The 22,815-nt window shown below is 40.3% G+C and overlaps 1 protein-coding gene across 2 annotated transcripts in view; it reads right to left on the bottom strand.

The window, feature by feature from the left end:
- Positions 1 to 22,815, bottom strand: part of sema5ba (sema domain, seven thrombospondin repeats (type 1 and type 1-like), transmembrane domain (TM) and short cytoplasmic domain, (semaphorin) 5Ba) — a 241,737-nt gene that overhangs the window by 178,960 nt on the left and 39,962 nt on the right. For both annotated transcript variants that reach the window (XM_028022682.1, XM_028022681.1), the window contains exon 2: positions 11,122 to 11,199. The gene's annotated coding sequence lies outside the window, so the exon portion shown is untranslated. The remainder of the gene's footprint in view (positions 1 to 11,121; positions 11,200 to 22,815) is intronic.

Genomic DNA, 22,815 nt, shown 5'->3' with positions numbered 1-22,815 from the left:
CAGTTCTTTTGTAAGATCGTCTACCTGCTTTGTCAGATTGATGACGTGTTGGCTAGTCTCTTCCACGTCTTCCACTAAGGGGGTGATCTCGACGCCAGCAGAGGGAGTTGTTTCCTGCTCGACCTTAAATGATCTTGGACTCTCAAAGTCCCCGGAAGGACTTGGTTCCCCCTGGACCTCTGCTGATTCATCTTCCGGCTCGCTGTCGTCTTCAAAAACAATGATTTCGTCGTAGTCGACTTGGATGTTTCGCTCCATCATTTCGATCCATGAAAGCTCAGCTGGTAAAGCTTCATGTTCACAAGTAATCTGTTGTTGCTTCATGTCTATATTTTGGTAAATTCTTGCTTCTCTGAAAGGCTCGTAATATCTGAAATTGATATCCCGCTCGTTTCGATTAATTTCGAACGTGCTCTGAAGAGTGATCTGTCGCAATAGAACTGAGGAACAGGTCTGAGAAAACGCTGTCTGTGAGCTACATTCAAGAGAGAGATTTCTTTGTGGTATCATAGAGTGATGTCATCACTGCTGATGTCATTGATACCAATGGAACTGAACATTCTATTGTAGCCTGACGTAAAAAACATTTTGCTAGACAATGTCAAACATTGAGAAGTTTTCATTTTTAAACATTATGAAGCCCAAAAAACTCAGAAATATACAGGGCCAAGCTCGAGAATCAACTCAAACCCAGGTTCACATAAATACAAGGAAGCTAGCATAAATGTTTGGCTGTTGAACGGGACGATTCAAGGTTGCTATCAAGCTAATTTTCTTTTAGCTAATTTTCTTGTCTCTTCTACCAAGAGGTATGTAAACATACCTTTATCTTGGCTTTTCTCTATTCTTCCTCTTTTTCTCTCTCCCTGAAGAATAAGTTATTTTTTGCGACATTGGTTTGCTTGCTTATCTTCCACCGGTGCTTTGGAGGTTTGAAGACGCATTGAACGGCAGCTCAAATCGCCTTTGAAACATTACCTACCGCAGCCACCAGGGGGAACACAAGAGCAATTGATTTTTTCTTTTTGCCCATATCAAAATAGGTTTCCACATGATTAAATATATACTAATGTAAATTAAAATCACAACTGTGTGACACAATGTATGTGTATCTGAATGGCTGGATTGATGCTGTATCTGGTGACTTATGTTGATGTTAGCTCTATTGTATTTACAATCAAATTTAAATTAAAAAAGCAGACTACAGTGATGATAAATATATGGAAGGAGTCTGCCAAGGGAGTCGACTGCCCCTTCATTGAGTAGAAGTTAAATTTTATAAGACAACTGATTGCAAAAGGACAGAGCAGGTGTGCAGAGTTTTCAACCCCTTAGCATGGTTAGCATTAAATAGACAACAGTCTGTGTATGCAAAGACCTGAATCTTAAATCTATGACTTCTAGAAGACTGCCAACATTTACAAATCCACCATGACTGATAGCTTCAACGTTTCAAATAATAAAAGAGAATAACTTTGCAGCAATATGTTCAGGATCCCATGGGCTGAACAAATTGATGTCTTATGGCAATCAAGTAAATTGACCAGCATCTGCCAAAGTCTGGTTTTTTGCAGTGTGGTGCAATCTGGGAAGAATTAGGCCGTGGAAGACGTGGAGTTTTGTCACATCGTTTCATATTTTGAAAGCTGAATGCACAGAGGAACGACTTGTCACGAGTTCACAAGTTCAGAGGAGGAAACAATGATTGACGAGGTGGAACGTCTCGTTTCATTTTCCAATGTCATCGACCCGACAGAAAGAGAACAGAAGCTGCTGGGATGTTTGCCCGCTTCACCGGACCAGAACCAAGCCAGAGTTTTACCTTTTGCATTTTAACAAACAAGCCAAATGCTCCTCAAAACTATCCATCTTGCGTTTTGGCAGAAAAACTGCTCCAAGTTGAGTAGTCGGCGTTGCTTTCCATAAAAACAAAAGCGCCCATAAAATTCTGACCAATTGCACAATAGTTTCATATGTGGGGGGTGCGGGGGGGGGGGAGAGAGAGAGAGAAAAGTTTCGGGGTGAGCGGGTTGTAGCAAGAAAACGACATGAGGCCGAGAACAAAATGGTGCAATTTTCGTCACGCGACTGCGACGTCAAGAACTGATTTTGGCACTTGGGCACGACCAGGTAGAGAACTTAAGCAATTTTGGACAGGATTTTAACCATTCCCGGGCACATCAGAGCAAACGTGTTCCACAAACACAGCTCAACAGGCACCTCTCCATTTCAGAAAAGTGTCAAATGGGGAGAAAGCGTGTAGAGAGGATTTGATGGGACGTATAGCCGATATTCAGCAGAGCTTTAAATAAATATGCAACAGATCTTCCTTCTAAGTGCTGCCATGTGCATATTCATCTCGCGTCAGTCAGGACCAGGGAATTTAAATCAGTACACAGCAAGCAGCAACTCGGCCACCCAGAAACATTTCAACGTAGACATCGCCATCAATATGCAAAAAACACATACGTGTTTATTAGCCCATATTTGCAGCATAAACCTTAGAAGATTTTTACTGTGAGTTTTCACATTTCTTCTTTTGAATTTTCTGATGCTACAATTATTTTCTATATCTGCAAATATTAGACTTTTTTTCACAGTTTATCAACATTTGCCAAGTCTTAATCTACGACTAAAATCATATGTAGAAATTCCGCAAAACTGTTTTAAAACATCCTTATTTCACGTTCAGCCTTATAGTGGGAGAGGCAGATTTTTTTTTCTTCACAATTTCTGTCAAACAGTGGAAACAGGGGTGTTCTATCTGTGCACAAAGTGTATGTAAATATTTGGTTTCAACTGTACACGATATAAGCTGCAGCTCAATCAACTGAGATATCTACAAGGAAAACAAGCAACCTCTACAGCCTGAATGAAAGAGAACCTGTCAAAAAAGTGTCAGATATTCAGAAGTAAAGCTCAGCAAGCATGTAAACAGAAGCAGGATTTATTCGTCATCAAGGCTTCTTCCCTTTTAGTCTGGCAGCAGCGGTACTCAGGTCTGCACTAGCTGCAGAAGACAGCTAATCATTAGCCAGTTAGGCTCCATTATGGCCTGGGATCCAAGCCTGGCGATAAAGAACCAAAGGACTGGGGGCTCGCTGCTTAATGATCCAAAGATCAGTGTGAGATTTACAGGCTCGGGGTTTCTGCCGCGGCCTCGCTGGACAAAAGCCTCCTCCCTTTTCTTTCATCCACTCCAGCGGCGGGGACCGACTTCATAAAAAACAGGAAACAATGTTGGAAAAGTAATGAAATCTCTCTCCTCCTATCGCGGGCAGAGAAATAAAATGAAGGCGACATCAATCCCTGAAGTAACGCTCCCGGTTGATTCGATGATAAATAAAAGGCGACGCGCCAAGAACGAGTATTTCGCACGCTAGGAGTTTTTACTGGGTTTTCAGCAGCTTTCCGCTTTGGTTTTCCTCTCCTGCGTTTGACATTATAGATCTCATTCCTCTTGGAAGCTTTAGATGCTCGGTGAAAACTATATTTAACGCTTTCGTGTCAAGTGGATCGACTGTTGATGTCTCTATAAACTGAAAGGCTTCTAAAATTACTCAGGTATTTCACTTCTTTTACTAATTAAGTTATGCCATTGACATCTGACTGGCCTGACTTTCTAACGCACTATACCTACTGTTCCCTTCTGAACCTCCATGAAACTGCCCAGTGATCTGTGCATCACCAGAACATGTCCAATGGGTGTCCTGAAAAACCTAAAAAATCTAGCCCAATCAGGCCTGACTAATAAACTTTAATTATGGGTCCAAGCCCAAGGTACAGCCTACATAATATTTTACCAATTTTAGTTTAGACCATAATTTGAGTTAGCAGTGTAAATTCCAGTTTTTGGCTTTTGCTTAGCGTCGTCCAGCTCCATTTTGTGGCTTGTTGTAACAGCGAGGTGAGCGTGTGGTGATTGATGGGAGCGGACCAGGACGGGGCTTTGTGCGCGTTCTTTGTCCAGTGCGCTTCTTAGAGTCTAGTGAACAACTGCACCTTTCTTTATGTTGTCGAAAGGGTAAGCTGCCTAATCTTCTGTCTACTTTATGATAAGTGGATTGAGTTTATGTGGTGCATTCTTGTTTGACTCTAAATGTTAAAAAAACAAACAAAACGTTTCAACCTAAATTTCTACTTCTTTATTTTTCTGAAATATTAACCAGAAACATGAATAGTCATTTGATGGACTTGTATTTTAAACTCCAAGTAACCTTGGCAGAAATTATTTTATACATTAGGCTACAAACAGTTTGATCATTGAACATTTCGGTGCAAAATTTAATAAACACATTAGGTTCACAACACTTCCCCTCTTTCTTTCAGGCAGCTGCCTAGACAAAGTGGTCTGTTAACATTTGTCAGAGCTCAAGGCAGCTCTCTCTTTATTTTATGGGACCTGTAAGTGAGAACAGTCCCTCGCAGAAGTGCCACGGCTAATCAGACACTCGCGACCCAGGACAGACAGGTGTGGGTGGGTCCCCGCTCTGCCAAATAGCCACTGCACCGGGAGGTCAATCTCGCTGATGGCGGATTCTGCTCTGTGCAAATTCAAGGTCCTGTGTTACACAGGGTTTCCTCATCTGCTTTGCATATAGATGGTACAGTAGTGGGGTTGACGTTTAGTTTTTTCTTGCAGAATTTGCACATAAGTACGCTTTCGTCAAGGCTTTCATCAAAGCTATCTTTTTTGGAAATTTGTCCTCCATCATCCCTACCAACACTCTTTCATCATAGACTAATTAGACCAACAGGAAATGGTTTCAGTCTAAAAAAAAAAACAGACAGAAACTAAAGGTAGTAACACTGAGATATGATCAGCAACAGACTGACTTCTAGAGCAGAGAGCCTGACAACTAATCAACTAATCTCAGGCTGTTATATTTGTGACACCATACGAAGAGCAGAACGGCAAAAAGAGCAAATATTCTGAGAAATGGTTGAAAATTTCATCCGATGTGCTTATGTTTTTATTTCTTTGCTTTTGTCTGCTTTAAAAGCACACCAAATAAGAGTATCTTAGATGGGGTTTTTTTCTGTCCTAAATCTTGTGGAAATGTGTCAAACCGTGGCACACCAGTTGTAATTCATGGGCTTTACCTTCAATCCAAAACGTTGGGAGTAGTTAAACATTAACAAAAGGTGGAGGACCTCTACATAGAGCCAAAGAGAGCTTAGATGTTTCCTAAATCTCTATGGATACTTTAATACAAACTCTTCTAAGGAGATGTTGTTAGTCTCGTCAGGATTCTCCATGTTGGCTTAGGTCAAAAACAACTTATAAGACCGGTTCTTAATTTTTGCTAGGTCAAAACCAAACAAAATGAGACTATTCTCTCTTCCCACCTCAGACACATAAATGCATTTTGTAGGTATTAGAAAGCCAGAGTACAGAATCCAAGCCGTTTCTGTTCACTTTCACTTGCGTTTAACCTTAAGTAGAATCCACAAATGGCAGTAAAAATCGACATTAACTCGTCTTTCTTTTTAAAATATTGGACTTCTACAAAAGCTCTGTCACTTAGGGATTCTAGAAGTCCTAATACAAAGGAAAACAACAGCCTTTTTTATTCAAATAGGTTTTGTAAAGTCCATAGAGGTACAAACAAGGAAGGGGGGAAAAGAAAGAGGAAACAACTTGATTCAATGACTTTTTCAGGAGTTCATTACTCACACCTTAAAGCAAGATAAGAGGTGTTGAATCTGAAGAAAAACGGGTTTTGTGGCGATACACAAATGTGGTTCTTGCAGTTTTACTCCCATGCAAAGTAAGGGACAAATGTTACAGCACACTGAGCATAACATGAGCAAAACATATTGGTCATATTAGCATAACACTATCTCCAAAATGTGGAGATGGTGTTACATGATATTAGAAAAATAAAAGCTTAGTTCCGAGTTACAGAACACAACCCAGCATTTGGAAAAAGTGCTAAATTATTATATATATATTTTTTTTTTTACAAACGGAAATAAGAACTGACAGGCTAATCCGTTTAACCCTGAAAGGTAGCCATGAATTATTGGTTGTGTCTGGAACGAATCAAATCCTTGTTGGTTTAACGCCTTTTAAAATGCAGGATGAAGCCGGACTGTTTTGCATTCCACAACCTGCTTTTCATTGGCCCCCCATGCAAATCTGACATGAAGATAAGTGGGACAAAAATGGTTTTTTTTTTTTTTTCCTCTTTCTTTTTGCTCTCATTCCTGCCAGAGACACTCTGCAGCTGCAGGAGTCCCATCTTGCGGTAATTCACAGAAAATTGAGCACACTTACACAATATTGGAAGAGAATGGTCACTGGGTACATAGAAAAGAAAAGCTGTGGACGTAGCTGGTAGGAGTTTCATTCAGTTATTCATGTATTTAGTTAGATTTTTGCAATACCTCCAAAACCTTTTCTTATTACTGCAACAAACCCGATTGTCCCCCTGAACCGATAGATTTGGGAAAATGCTGACGTGTGCCCTCAACAAATCTGAAAATCATTATTGAAAGAATGTCTTAGGAAGTACAGTTTTATCTCTTTTTTTTGCATACATTTTAAACACCATGTAAAAGATAAAACCATCACTGCCTGTTCTAGATACTTTAAGATGCATTCCTTCTCCAACACACCTGGATCAAATACATTTCTAATTAGCAGCGGGAACACAACCATTTCGTTGTGTTATGTTGGAGCAGGAATGAAGATAAACGTTCCAGTTCGGTGGCTCTCCAGGACTTGGACTAAGGCATCCCTGCGCACGTTCGTGTTGGAATGACCCGGTCCAGAGCTAAAGCCAGACGAGGATCTGAGGAAAGACCTGAAAACTGATGTTTGGAGACACTTTGTATCCAGTCTGGCTGAGCTTGAGTTGTTTTGTAAAGGAGAATGCGCCAAAAAAGAAAAGAAAAGAAATCACATACGCCAAGCCAATGTAATTGAACTGAAAGGACTGACTCAGTGGCGCTGATCACAAATGTTTTTCAAATTTAATTTGAAAAACAAACAAAAAAAGACATAAAACAACTAAATGCTTTCAATATTACAGTATTTTGTGCTGTTCTATCAAATGCAACCTCACTAAAATACACGGGTTTGTGTTTTTAACTTGATAAAATGTCCAAAGTATATGAATACTCTTTCTCGGTGTTTGGCGAAATGAAAAACACGATCCGTGAAATATCCGCGAGCATCTAGGTGGGATCCGTGATTTTGGGCGATCAAACTCAATATGAAGCCAAACTCCTGCCACCTAAATTCAGCCGTAACAACTTCTACTCATCTCACCATCACTGCAGTCACCATCTCGTCGCCCCTGCCCCAGTGCAATGTCAATGAGTCTTGTGTGAGCGAGGCCAAGGTTCTGCCAGTGCGCCCCCGCCCCCTGTTTGTGAGCTGAATGAGCCATGGCTCGGCCACGTTTTAAGGCGCCCTAATGTGCCGTGGCTGGGCCACAAAGGCAGCATGACAATTTGCCAGGCATAATGACGCTTCCATTAATTTGGCCACAGAGGCCCAAACCAGAATGCTCTAAAGAGAATCCCATTGCAGGGATGAGTACCCTTCCTCTCCATCCGTTTAAAAAAATATATTTTCTGATCTGTCTCTCCGTCTACCAACTCACTCTCTCTCTCTCATTGGCCTGGAAAAGGCTTGTTTTCTTCCGGCTTGTTGTCATCCCAAGCTAAACATCGACAACAGTGTAGGCGAATGAGAAAGAGGTGCCATCGTTGTCGGGAGCTCCTGATCTCCTCCCAGAGGAGCAGAGGGAGCTAACACAAACAGAATGGAGCTTTTTCTTTTCCCTTTTCTTTCAGAGCGGCCAGAGAGCGAGAGGGAGGATGAAACGCTCTGCTCTGCTCCACTGACACATATAAGATGAAGAAATTTTAGACCACAAATTGAGTTGAGTGGAAGGAGGACAGCGCTGAGCAGTGAGGGGAAAACAATGGGAAGTTCGCAAAAATACCAGCGTTGGCAAATATAAAAAAATGAAAATGCTCGTGCGGCTCAAACGCATCCGCGAAGGCAAGCGGACAGACCGGAGACCAAAAGCAGGAAGTGGACGATACCGCTGGGCATTGTGGGTAAACACAACCAAAACAAAAGTAAGAGTCTAACGCCAGCGCTAGTAATGGCTCTCGGTGCTTCGCCAAAGAAAAATACTACAAATGATTAAAAAAAAAGAAGGAAGTTGCGCTCAGTGTCTTCTTCAGAGGTTTTCGTGTTGTTTACGTCAGTGGTTCTTGGTGCAGCGCCACCACAGGCGAGGGGACGAAAAGCTTTTTCAAAGGATTTGATTTGTCTGACAGTGCAGTGTGAAAGTGATCCGCACAAACAAACGTTGCAACTTCGATACCCGGCCCAACCAAGTCTACCGGACTGTCAGGCCGAAAAGCCAAACACTCAAGGATTGTGACACATGGATGCAATTTTATCCAAGTCTCTCTGCTTATAAAACGGAATATAGAAGACAAACTTTAACTGAACCAAGCAGTTATTCCAGGTTTTCTTCATGTGGCACTCAGTGTGGTTTTAAGAAGAAGAAGAAGGAGAAGAAGAATTTAAGTGTGACAAAATAAAAAAGAGAGAGAAGAAAAACGTTTTTCACTGGACAAAAATTAACTAAAGTTTTTCTTTTTGTTAATCAAACACATTTACCATTTCTCTGACTAATATCTGGAGAATAAAGTACATCGAAGTATTTAGTATTTGGTTAAAGAATTAACATTAATCTTGGATGAATGCCTTGCAGGCAGCCGACATCTGATCATTAGCTCTTTAAAATAATGTTTGATTTTAACCAGTCGCCCACCCATTAATTGCATGAGCAAATTAGGTTTGGATGTTGTAAAAAGTTTTTAATGTTAATATTTGTCCCATTTTTCTTTCTTTTTCTCATTTTTCATAATCTTTAAACCACAGATGTTGGACAAATGTTTTGCCAATGTTAGCCATCGTTCACATAGTCTTTTATAACCCATAATGACAGGAAGGGAAACATGTGTGTTAATGCAGAATCGTTTTAACAGTTTTAGCCTGGTGCAAACACTTATGTGTGATTAATGTTAACACCAAAAGATGCAAATGTCTAATTAGCTGCCGATCAAAAAAGGTATACTGGCTATTTCGGTCGTAAGTTTTTGTCTTTCAATGCATTATGCCTTTGTAGAAATTACAAAGTGATTTCACAAAAATCTCTTCATCTTGTATTATTATCAATGGGCAAAAGAAAAAAGGACATTCGCGACAAGCTTTGCATAAGCTCCTTTGAAGAGAGTAGTGACATTAATCAAGGCATTTGGTCCCATTGCATATGCATTTATTGAAATTTTCCATTAAAAAAAAAAAAAAAAACTTTAGAGGAGACGGTATAAAAAAAAAAAAAACCATTTCAGTGAGAATCCCTGTCTGTGCCATGTAACGCAGACAGCTCCGCAGGAGAGACAGCCGAGCTTACCGAACCGGTCATTAACTTTTACCCCTATAAAAGCAAAGAGCTACATTTTTAAAGAGAGCGTGATTAACTGGGACCGCGCTGAAACACGTGCTGCGCTAAGGGTTCGCTAATGTTAGCCTCCCGACTTAGCAGAGTGCTTTAAATGTAAACAGTGGCAGCATGAAATCCAGCTTCATGTAACGAGTGATATTAGACTTTAGCAGGGTTATCAGAATAACAGATATTTAGATTTAATACTAAAAATATAACCTTGAAGATATTAATTTCATTTGTACATAATTTATCACAGCCTCTCGCCTCCCTAACTACATATTTGCCCTTTTCAGGAAAAGGAAGAATAGAAGACGCTGAAGAGTTATAATTATTATGACATAATTAAAATGAAATATGCTATGTGGCATATAATTTACTGCTCATCATGCTATTTTTCAATCTAAAAAAAGGATAATTCCTCTACAGTTAAGTGGATATTAATAATCATCTACAGGTTTTTACGCAAAGGAAGGAAAACAATCTAATTATTGTTTGGTTTAACTTATTGGTCCCTAAGAAAAGATCACCATGCTGTCTACTACATTTCACCTGTTGACTACTCACAGTTACACCAAAAAACCCCACTTTCTAAAAAAAATATTAAAGCAGCTGTTCAAATTTGATAAATTTATTATAATTTGTCGTCTTTTTTACATATTGAGCACCTTCTGGGCCGAAAACTGTTGCATGATTACGGCCACGCTCAAATCCATTGATGAATTTTTCTTTGCTTTATTTACAGCTATCAGAAGATGATATTGTTTTGTAAGAAATTAGACAGCTAAAAGTGAAAAATGACCCACTTTTATAGAGAGTGTAGGGCAGAGGAAGAGCCATTGGTGCCCTAACATTGACCATCCCCCTCATGAAACTCAGCTGCATTCTTTTCTTAGTTGCAAACAAAAAGTAAATGATCCCGTTACTACTCGGAAACTTTGATCCTCCGGTGTTGAGACTATTTTACTTTATAGTTTTTTATTTTTTTGTGTGTGCAGCTAACACCAAGCAAACCAACATTCAAATGTACAAATGTTGGCTCCAGTCTGTTCTGCTGGAGGTGATTTTGCAAGGTGAGTGCGCACCCGTGTCTCATGAATAATGATTTCACTGTCAAACGGGCTCAAGGCTGTCTGCAACTGGAATGATTCACTGATTAACTCTCAAACAGACACAACACGACGAACCGCAAGCAACAAAAACCCACACCGAGAATAAAGGAGGTAGCTGAGGGATAGAGAGATTGAGCGATCGTCTTATAATTCAGTAGCCTGCATGAAGCCCTTCTGCCCATACACTCAGCTTTCATCCATACAGTATCTTATTCTCCACGCTGCTTTTCAAATTACCCCATTCATTAAAAAAAAGGGGGGGGTTTTCACCAACTTGGATGGCCTACGACTACAAAACCCTCAGAGATTGGTGCGATTTCCATAAAAGAGAGGAACAACAGAATCATTTTCAACCCAAGACCAGGGAGAAGTTTGGTGTTGACCAGCAAACTTCTCGTGGGGGAAAGACGAGAAAAGAAGGAAAAAGTCAGCTGAATAGCCAAAAGAAACTGAAAGCAGAAAGCGCAAGGAAAGCGTTAAAAAGCAACGGGGGGAAAAGTTCTGAGTGCAAACAAGTAGAGCGTACTCACCGGCTAAGCATCACTGGGGTGTGGGAACGGGGGGGGCGGGGGGGCTGAGCGGGTCGGTCTGTCCTTTTCAGATTGATTCTGGAAGAAGGAAGAGAAAGAAGAGGGGTGAGAGGCGAGGGGTGGGAGGGGGAGAGTGAGTCTTCAATGCGCTGTTCGCCTCCTTCTTATGAGTGGAGCGCAAAGCCACAAAGAAGCTGGTGCTCTCGTAAACAAACCGCCAACTTTTCAATGGGGCAGGGAAGGCGGAGCAGAAACGGTCTTTAAACTCAGCAGCCTCCTCCGGGTTGAGGAGGGCTGAAGGGGGGATTGGGGCAGGGAGCAGCGAGTAGCCTTTACATCAAGCCTAAAGGACCGAGAGGATAATAACAAACCAGAAAGTTCAAAACCATTTATTAAAGCCTGTAAAACGTAGGAGGCCTTGCGTTGCACCGAACTGTAGGGGAACAATATAGATGTAAATGAGGCGAGCAGATGCCCCACTGTGTGTGTGTGTTTTGTTGTTTTTTTTCCTGCAAACACAGATGCAAATATGGTGGAGTGCATATTAGCATTGGTTCCAAGCTTTTTGATCTCAATGCCACAGAGCAAATTGGAACAAATAGCCCTCGCTCGGTTTCTACGGCAACCTGAAGGAGCTGCTCAGAAATGCGATCCCTCTTGTGCCATCGGCTGCCGCTGCGATATGGCCGCCGTTTCCCTAACCTCCACCAGGAACAGTAAACAGGAACAAAAGGAGGATCGATTATTGTCGACAGTCGCCCCCCCCAGCCCTCGCTCCGCCCTCCGTGTCAGGCTTGTGTCGGCTGCCGAGATGAGAGACTGTGGCGCTGCTGAAGCTTAAAGGCAAGGTACTAAAGGAGTAACGAAAACCTGTGAAACTAATTTATGGCGTCGTCCAAAATCTTATCATTCAAAAACGGTAGTTAATCTATAAAGACCTTAAAGGGCCTCTAACACCAAACCTTTCACAGCCACCATAAAATGGGGGCTAAACCGACATTGTCTCTTAAAACATTTTATTCCCCACACTTTAAATAAACTGGGAGTACTTCATTAAAACCAACTCGACGCTTAAGAATTCAGCTCGTGTTATCGATCGCCGCCTTCCTGCTTGTTTTTATGAATATAAAATCCCGCCAGACTTTAAAGGAAAGAGTCGCTCTGAAAAGGGAGATGAACAACTCTCTGAAACCTTTTCACAGTTTTATCGCATCCAAGCTAACATTTTGCAGTTTATTAAATCGTAAAATGATAGAATAGAATAGAAACTTTATTGTGATTGTCAAAAAAGCTAAAACAAAATGCAAAAAATGTTTGCTTGTGTTTGTTCATCCACACATATTCCTTTCAGGTACAGACAATGTTTTTGACTGCAATAAGTCTGGCTGTTGCTTTGGGTGAAATAAATGCATGGTTTCCAAAGTGTTTTGCAAATGATAAATCTGAAATCTATTGTTTGCATATACAGTATATCATGCAATATAAGACCAGACTGAGCCTTTTTTTCCCTAATAGCTAAAGCTCATTCTTAAAGGAGAGGCTCCAAAATAAAATATCCTGTTTTGCCACAGATGCTTGTTTATTTTTACGTCTAAGCTTAAGCTACACCACTCCGGCTTACTCCCACAGTCCAAAAACATGACTGTCAGGTTAATTGGTCTCTCTAAATTCTCCCTAGGTGTGAGTGTGTGTGTGCATGGTTGTGTCCTGCCTGTCTCTGTGTTGCCCTGAGCCAGACTGAGCCAGGGCAGACTGAGAATGTAGGGCGATATGGCCCTACATTCAGGGCGCCATGGTTAAGGGGGAACCAGGGTGAACCCACCTATCGCCCGGAACGTTAGCTGGAGATAAACACCAGCACCTCCCAACCCCACTAGGGACAAGGGTGTAAGAAAATGGATGGATGGATGGATGGCTTAGACTACACCTTTATTTATTGATTAATATGCTGCATGTGATTGCTTGTTATTTTTTTGTTTGTTTATATCTAGTCATTTTGAACTATTCACTCTTTATTATTCACTCTTAGGTATATATATATATATATATATATATATATATATATATATATATATATATATATATATTACAAACTTTGTATTTATCACCTAAGATGGAGTTGTTTTCAACAAATAAGCAATTTCCCCTTGGGGATCAATAAAGTGTATTCTATTCTATAGCAGATAACTTCTTGCTCTGCTCTAAGCTGTTGCTCTATCTGTATGTCTGGTCTTATTTCCCTGCTGGAAGGTGAACCTCGGCCCCAGTCTCATGTTTTTATTCCACCTCTGACAGGTTTTCTCCGAGGATCCTCTTGAAAACAAGAGGATCCTTTATTTGTACAGCACATTTCAGCAACAAGGTCGTTCACAATGCTTTACATCCCTAAACAAAAAAAACAAAAAAAACAACAACATCAAACTGTCACCGATTGTGAAGCCACTAACAAACATTGCACTTTGTCTAGTGCCATCATCAAAATCGGCAGCAAACATCAAGTATGTCGGGAAGCATCCCAGGGATGACGGGTTGAAATCGACGCTGCTACCACAATGTAATGCTGACATTAATCATGGTGGCGTTTTGTTCAGGGCAATGTGCGGTACCTCTTAGACCTTCATAGAGTAGCTATATTTATGCAGAGAAAAAAAATCACATGCAGATGGACTCTACCGGCTAAGTAAGAAACTTCTGCAGGTAGCTGGTTCCACTGGTTTTTCATTTAGGGGTAGCAAATGAAAACCTTGTATTAATTTCCTTCCACTTTCACAATTATCCACTATTTAGTTTTGGTCTGTGTCATAAAATCATCCCCTCGAGCCCCCCAACCAAACAAATACATTAAGTTTGTGTACTAACATGAGAAAATGGTGGAAAAAAGTGAAGGAAAACTATGACTACTTTTGTATTTTTCATGTTAGCTGGGTAAGACAAGAAAACAAGGGACGCTCAGAAGCAGCTGAGCACTAATGGAAATCGTTCTCAATTAAACGACCAGCTCACAGTTTTCCAGCCCGATGCCGAAGCATTTAACAGAAAATGGTTTACAAATGAAGTAAAGCGGATTTTCTCCAGAGTTGAGCTGAGAGTTTAGGGGGTTTTGTCTAAGTGACCACTTAGACAAAAAAAACTCAAGAAAAACCAAAACAGAAAATGTTTTTTATTGACTAATGGCTTGAATAATCTTATTCACGTATCATTTAAAGTGTGTTCCTTATTTAATGGGAACATAGCAATCAACCTTGTGGTTTTTTTTTTCACATTTACATAATATGTAGGGTTTCCCTCAGTGTATTATAAGCCTGGCGGACCACCAGGCTTTAATTGTGCCCCTACCAGGCTAAGCATTACTTATTTAAGTCTTTTTAAAATGTTTGCATTTTTTAAGATTTTATAGTTGGTGTTCAGGTATTAATCTTCAATCTTTCAATAACACATAATTATCAAGAGACATTCTCAAATTTTCTGCTAACTTTAAACATTTTTTAACTCAAAAACACGACGGGCTGCTGGATGAATGACCTAGCACCCAACCACCGGACTTAGCAAGTTTTTGGGGGGAAACCTTGATATAGACAAAGAATATTTGTAATAGAAATGCAGCCACTTTTCTCTGATTCATCAAAGATCTCTGACATCCTGAGTGTCTCTGCATATAATTACACAACCGTGTTGAATGCAGCGTTTGGTTCTAAAGCGTTTTGTTTTGGGGGGTTTTGACCTATGTTTGGTTTTCAGCGGATGCTTTCGAGATCAAGTTGTGCAACTCAAATCCTTAAAATTCCTCTCCAGATCCCGGGAAGAGAAGCAGCACACACTCTAATGAAGACCAAGGAGGAAGTAGGTGAAGAGGGGAGCTATAAAACAACAGGAGTTCAGCTCGCGGTGCTCACATAAAACACACACGCAGACTCAGAGGAACACACAAACGTTCACACGGTGCACTCCAGCAGCCTCTCTTCGTGGGCTGGAGAGGAAACATGTCTAATTAGCAGGAAATTATACAGCTCACAACTTTCCAGCACGAAGCTGCAGCAGAGAACTGACGCCTGAACTGTCAAAGACAAAACACAAATAGGAGAGACAAAGGGAAGATAACTTTGAAAAGTAGCTCATAGAAGTCACATTAATTAGAAAGTCCTGTCATGCAATCTGTTTGGGGCAGAATTTGTTGTATCATTTCTTAATCTAGTCTAGTTTCTATATGAATTGCGACAGTGAAGTGGGGTAGGTCAGCCTAAATTAATCACTACCCGGAAAGTAGAGGCAGTCTAGAGGCAGTCGGACATTTGTCAATATTTGTCGGGAAAAGGAAAACACTTTATGTTGGAGGAGGATGTGAGTCATCATCAGAAATTCACAGATTTCTGTGGGAGGATGACGGATAACCTACAGGAACCAAGAGGTCATCTTTGACCAAAATACATTGGCTATAATGACCAGAAGTGACAGGTTTTATATTCGACCTTTCTTGACTGGTCACTTAACTTTTCAAACCTAAAACCGTTTCGGATCACTGAATTGCAGTAGTAATGACATAAAACTGAAATAAGGTGCAAGTCAGAGGTGGGTAGAGTATCCAAAAATGTGCTAGCGTTAAGAGTGGAACTACTTCAACATATTTTCACTCAAAGTAAAAAGCAGCCATCCAAAAAATTACTCAAGCACGACTAAAAAAGTATTTGGCAAAAAGTCTACTCAAGTACTGAGTAAACGGTCAGATTATCAATCATTTAATATTTAAAAATTACATAATCAGATGAACCAAATGTAATTATCTGTACATCTTGGTATTTTAAGGACTAAAATGACAACAAATCATACAAGTAACAAAAAATAACAAAATTAGGCTTCTTTTTTTTTTTTCAAAATCCGTTATCTTCAATAAAAAAACGTATAAAACGTTAACATGAACGTTGGGTGTGTGTTTTTGTCTGGTGTATTTTTGGTTTAAACGTGTTTGTTTTTCTTTCAAAAGAAGCAAAGAAGCTTAATCAAGTAAGAATAGTGACACTTCACAATAAAATTACTCAAGTAAAAAGTACAGCGGAGTAAAAGTACATTTTTTAAAAAGTTACTCAAGTAAATGTAATAGAGTAAATGTAACTGGGTCGGGTCTCCAATCCAGTGACGTGCGGTGAGGTTCATAGCTGGTGAGGCACTGACGTCATCAGAATCAGATTTGCAAATAGATGCATAGATTGACAGCAGTTTACAGGTTATGTTTCACTTCTGCATCCTTACACATACAAACTGTAGCTCACAAAACACACATTTCCTTAAAAAACAAAACAAAATAAATGTTATTACTGTCTTACCTGCTTCGATTGAAAGTCCACTTGAGAAAACTTTTTTAGTGTTGTAATGTAGTCATCCATGTCGAAAGTCGGGATAAGCGAGAGGAAAAAAATCACTATCTCTATTATAATCTATCGCTGCACTTGACTTGCTTCCCGAATCGTTTAGCCTAGCTCGCTGTCACTTACTCGGCAGTTGAGGAGTGAACAAGACGAACGTCTGGGATCTTGAGCGCCCCCTGCCATGAGGCAAGAGAACTGCCTGCCTCACCTCGAACCTGTTCTCTGCCGTTTATAATCGCTCATTACACGAAACACGTTACACAAACACAGTTGGTGACAAAAAGCACTGTACATTATATACATAAGCTAAATTATTGGAAATAAGTTCACATATTAAATTTGTTTAAACCATTTTATTGACGCCGTACAGCAACATGCTCTCTCCGCTTAGCAGCCAGCGCAGAGCCAGGGGTTGCGCAATCCAAGGTGAGGCAGAGCTCGCTGCTGCCTCACCGGCATCGCTTCCAAGCATTTGAATGGGAAAATAAGAAAATTCAGCGATTTTGAACAAATAAAAATCGAAATTGGTGAAGCTACATGAAAAATAAATATTTTTTAGTACAAACCACCGGATGAATATAACAATTTAAATTACTTTATGATTATATATTTTCTTTCTTTCCATGATGGCTGGTGAGGCACTGCCTCACCTGCCTCCCCTGACCGCACGTCACTGCTCCAATCACGACAAAACCCACCGAGTTTGTCGTTTACAGCCAGCAGTGCTAATCATGCCAGCTAAGTGACATGCTAATCATGCTAAACACCAACATGAGACGCTGAAGAAAGCTTAAAATGTGAACCTCGTTGTCGAGCAGAGACCTAACTTTTCCAAGCCGTTTGTTGTACAAGTGGACGCTTCAAATGTTAGCCATAGAGCTGTGCTGGCTCAGGGAGGAGCTAATGAAGAAAAACAGTCTTTTTCTTGAGTAAGAAGCCGTTTGACCAGGAAAAAAAAAAAGTACTCCACAGTAGAAGAAGGACTCCTTAAAATATTGCTTCCTTGAAAGGGAAGGGAGCATGAATATTACGTTGCCCTCCAGCCAGTGGTGGGAAGTAACGAAGTACAAGTACTTCGTTACTGTACTTAAGTACAATTTTCATGTATCTGTACTTTACTTAAGTAGATTTAATAATGGGTACTTTCTACTTTTACTCCACTACATTTTACAGTAAGTATCTGTAGTTTCTACTTCACTACATTTCTACAAAAGTGTCGCGTTACTCGTTACATCCAAGTCGCACTGCTCTCTTTTTGTCCGTTAAAATATGAAGTTCGGGGACTTTAAGGTGGCGCCGTAAAATCCAAGCAATAACGTGACTTAGTGTCTGTTGTCACCCATCGCCTCCCCCTTTACTAGCACGCGGAGCTCCAGACATGCGCAGTGGTTTCCTCTGAGCGGGAGAAGATGTCTAACTAATCGATAATAGCTGCATAAATCACAAGATATGACTACATGTAAAACCAGCAGCGCTTCGCTTTCACAGACGGTGGGACTTTGTCCAACTTTTAGCGTCACTTGGAAGGAAAGCTTAACCCTCTGAGGTCGACCTCAGAGGGTTAAAGAAAGGTAAGATCTGTGGACGTGATGCTAGCAAAGCTAGCTGTACTGAGACACATGTTGCATCTGCGATGAAAAAAAGTTGTCACTCATGCGCTGAATTATTGTGTGGATTCAGGAACGATCCGATTCTTCTGGACGGATCTTTACTAAGGTTGATGGGACTGAAGCCTCACTGAGAGCCGTTCTTTGTTCTTGTATACACTGCAATAGCTATATATATATATATATATATATATATATATATATATACACACACACACACATTTATTTAATTGCCGAATAAGTAAAAGTTGAACGTATGAACACAGAGCATGCTCATTGGTTGATTTTGTCTCCTGTCATGGTGGCAAACATGCAGTGGGAGGGAGGATGAGGACAGTCATGGTGCTCCTTCTGCTTGTTGTGCCGTTGGACAGTGTTCATAGTGTTGTTGTAATGTTACAATTACAACTGTAATTGTAACATAGCAATTACAGTTAATTGCTATGTTTCATGGTTTAATGGTGCAGACAGTTGTGGTTTCTGACATGGGCAATATGGGCAACCGCCCAGGGCGTTATTTTTATAGGGATGGCAGGCGACCTCTGCGGATTGTAGCACAGCGATGAAAGCAAAACAGAATGAAATGAGTTGTAATTGATACTGGTTAAATATATTTCAGCTCTAAGTATTTATATCTAAGTGTTTTTATGGAAATGTGGATCTTTCAGATCAATCTGAGAACCAATTTTGATAGGTGCACTTCATTTTTTTGTGTCATGTAGCGCAGGGCGCTGGTCTTGGTCTCGTGTTCAGTGGTCTTGACTACAACTCTGCTACGTGGCTCCTCGATTGCATGTCTTCCCCCCCACACCTTCGTTCCATCCCCTTTCAGTTGGATTTCTTTCTAAATAAATGTCACTAATGAAGTTCATGCTACGTTAGGACAGGAAATAAGATGTTTCCATCCCTGAAATTATGATGCATAGAATCATATATCTAAGTCTAAACTCTTACAGAGAATAAACACAATAAGAACATGTTTAATCTGTGACATTGTTTATTAAAATGGCACATTTATGATGTATTCAAATTAAATACTATCGGCACACTTAATGATATTAGCGATTAGGTTATGTATTCAGCAAGTACTTTTACTTTTAATACTTAAGTATTTTTAAAAGCCAGTACTTTTTTACTTTTACTTAAGTAAAATGTTAATGTGGTACTTTGACTTTTACTTGAGTACATTTTTGCCTGTGTATTTGTACTTTTACTTAAGTACATTTTTTGAGTACTTTCTCCACCACTGCCTCCAGCTATACTTGTTCACCAGGCAGCATTGTCCAGGTAAAAAAAAAAAAAAACACCTTATTGCTGATGATCTTTTTAAATTTCCTGAGTTAACTAGAAGAAGGGGGAGCAAATGAGTAAAATGTTAAGATGCAGTAAGTTTTTCTCTAACCTTCTTTTTAATTCTGGAGGGTTAGAGAAATGTTTGTAATTGTTTGCCAACCGCCATAAAACAAGAAGAAGAAGAAACGTTTGTTACCTTGAGGGAGTGTCTTTTTTAAGAATACCATAAATTGTAGTAAAATCTCTTTGGGTCACTTCACCTCTTTTGAGTATCTTGGAATTGAGGTTAAAGGCCGCAAACGAACTTTGACTGTAACTCTATACAAAACTCCAACTTTTGTGGAAAATTTCTTTACTGACTTGAATGAACTTCTGTCTCTTATATGTATTGATTATGATTGTTTAATAATCGTTGGTGATTTCAACATTCATGTTGACAACCCCCAAGACAGAGGGGCAAAAAAGCTCGCTAATATTTTAGAGACTTTTGGTCTAACACAACATGTCAAACAAGCAACACACACTCAAGGACACACACTGGACCTGGTTATCAGTAAGGGTGTGAATATTTCCAATGTCTCTGTAACTGATGTCGCCTGTCGCATCACTTCCTGATATCTTTGATAGTTCTTTATCTTTTAACCCACTTGGACAAACAGCAACCATCACAAAACGTTCTCTCACTGAAAACACAGCAGAAACTTTTAATCAAATCTACTCTTCTTCCTCACCCTTAAGCTGTAATGATGTAGATAAGTTGGTAAATGATTTTCAGTCTAAAGTCTCAGATATTATTGATTCCATTGCCCCAATTAAAATGAAGGTTGTGTCTGATAAAAAGAAATCTCCATGGAGAAATGCACAAACAGTTAGATCTGCAAGACAACTCTGCCGCAGGGCAGAACGAAAATGGCGTAAAACTCAACTCCACGTTCATTCTGACATCTATAAAGAAAAACTACGTAACTATCATTTAACACTAAAACATGCAAGAGAGGCTTTCTTTGCGGATGTCATAAACAAAAACATTAACAATGCTCGAGCTCTATTTGCAACAGTTGACAGAATCACAAACCCTCCTGCGACGTTACCACCTGAATTCCAATGTATTGCCGCCTGCAACCAGTTTTCCAGCTTCTTTTCAGAGAAAATTCAAAAAATCAGAGGATTAATCTGTACATCCACTATAAAGTCAGTACCAATGCTGTGCCCAAACAAAACAAATACAGGAAAAATGACCCAATTTCAACTACTTAATTTTAAAACCTTAGAGGAAATTATAAGTCAACTAAGCTCCAGTTCCTGCTGTCTGGATGTTTTACCCACACATTTCTTTAAGAAAGTCCTGCCTGTTATTGCTGCTGATCTGATCCAGATAGTAAACTCGTCGCTCTCATCAGGCGTTTTCCCCCAGGCTCTGAAAACAGCAGTAATCAAACCACTTATAAAAAAGAACAATCTGGACAAATCACTACTGCAGAATTACAGGCCGATCTCCAACCTCCCATTCATCAGCAAAGTTATTGAAAAAGCTGTGTGTAAACAATTAACTAGCTTCCTAACTATAACCAACCTCTTTGACTCCTTCCAGTCTGGTTTTCGTGCTCACCACAGCACAGAGACCGCCCTCGTAAAAGTGTTCAATGACATCCATATAAATACGGACTGTGGCAGAACCACAGTGCTGGTTCTGTTGGACCTCAGTGCAGCTTTTGACACTGTTGACCATGACATATTACTGAATCGACTGGAGAGTTGGGTCGGACTCTCCGGTCCAGTGCTTAACTGGTTTAAATCCTACATAAAGAACAGGAATTTCTTTGTTTCAATTGAAAACTTTTCATCAAAGAGGTCAAAGGTCACATGTGGGGTACCCCAAGGTTCAATCCTAGGACCCCTTTTATTCAATATTTATATGCTCCCACTAGCTCAGGTTATAACAGGAAATAATATTAGCTACCATAACTATGCAGATGACACGCAGCTCTACATTACGATGTCACCAGGTGACTCAGAGCCCATCCAATCACTGAACAGATGCTTAGAACTGATAAATGTGTGGATGTGCCAAAACTTTCTCCAGTTGAACAGAAACAAAACTGAAGTTATTATTTTTGGACCTAAAGAGGAACGATCTAGAGTCAATGCACAGCTTCAGTTATTACAACTGAAAACCAGCGATCAGGCCCGAAACCTGGGAGTAGTGATGGACTCTGACCTGAACCTCCAGAGCCACATAAAGACAGTTACAAAGTCGGCCTTCTATCACCTGAAGAATATTTCCAGAATTAAAGGACTAATGTCTCAGCCAGATCTAGAGAAACTCATCCACGCGTTCATCTTCAGTCGTATTGATTATTGCAACAGCGTCTTCACAGGTCTGTCCAACAAATCAATCAAACAGCTGCAGCTGATCCAGAATGCTGCTGCTCGCGTTCTCACTAAAACCAGGAAGATAGAGCACATAACACCAGTTTTAAAGTCCCTCCACTGGCTCCCTGTAGCTCAAAGAATAGACTTTAAAATACTGTTGTTAGTTTATAAATCACTGAACGGCTCAGCACCACAATATGTTAAAGATCTGCTTTTATTGTATCAACCTTCTAGACCTCTCAGGTCTTCCGGTTCTGGTCTGCTCTGCATCCCCAGAACCAGAACCAAACGAGGAGAAGCAGTTTTCAGCATCTATGCACCACAAATTTGGAACAAGCTTCCAGAAAACTGTAAAACAGCTGAAACACTGACTTCTTTTAAATCTCAACTAAAAACCCACCTGTTTAGAATTGTATTTGAAATGTAATCAATTACAAATTTAAAAATGGCGAGTGACTGAGGGTCACTGCGCGCACAGAAAACCCTGTCAATTCTAGACTCTAACAGGTAAAAATATTGCACGAAATCCGTGGAGGACGGCGGAGTCCTCGCGCAAAATTCCGTGGTTAGGTGGACGGAGCCTGGTGCCTTCCTGTTCAGGGAGACGGGGCCCGACGAATACCCGTTGCAAAAAAGGACGACGGAGTCCTGCGAGAACAGGCGCTTAAATTCCGTGACAAAATCATAAAGATGGGGAACGGGATAAAAAATGCATTACATGCAGGGTCAAAAGATGCAATAAGATCATGGGTAACTAAACATTACATAGGATTGGGGACTGGAAAAATGGCGAGTGACTGAGGGTCACTGCGCGCACAGAAAACCCTGTCAATTCTAGACTCTAACAGGTAAAAATATTGCACCAAATCCGTGGAGGACGGCGGAGTCCTCGCGCAAAATTCCGTGGTTAGGTGGACGGAGCCTGGTGCCTTCCTGTTCAGGGAGACAGGGCCCGACGAATACCCGTTGAAAAAAAGGACGACGGAGTCCTGCGAGAACAGGCGCTTAAATTCCGTGACAAAATTGTATTTGAAATGTAATCAATTACAAATTTATGGATG

Source organism: Xiphophorus couchianus, chromosome 7, assembly GCF_001444195.1.
Source record: "Xiphophorus couchianus chromosome 7, X_couchianus-1.0, whole genome shotgun sequence".
In the NCBI taxonomy this organism is placed as follows: Eukaryota; Metazoa; Chordata; class Actinopteri; order Cyprinodontiformes; family Poeciliidae; genus Xiphophorus; species Xiphophorus couchianus.
This window is presented reverse-complemented; position numbering and strand designations above follow the sequence as displayed.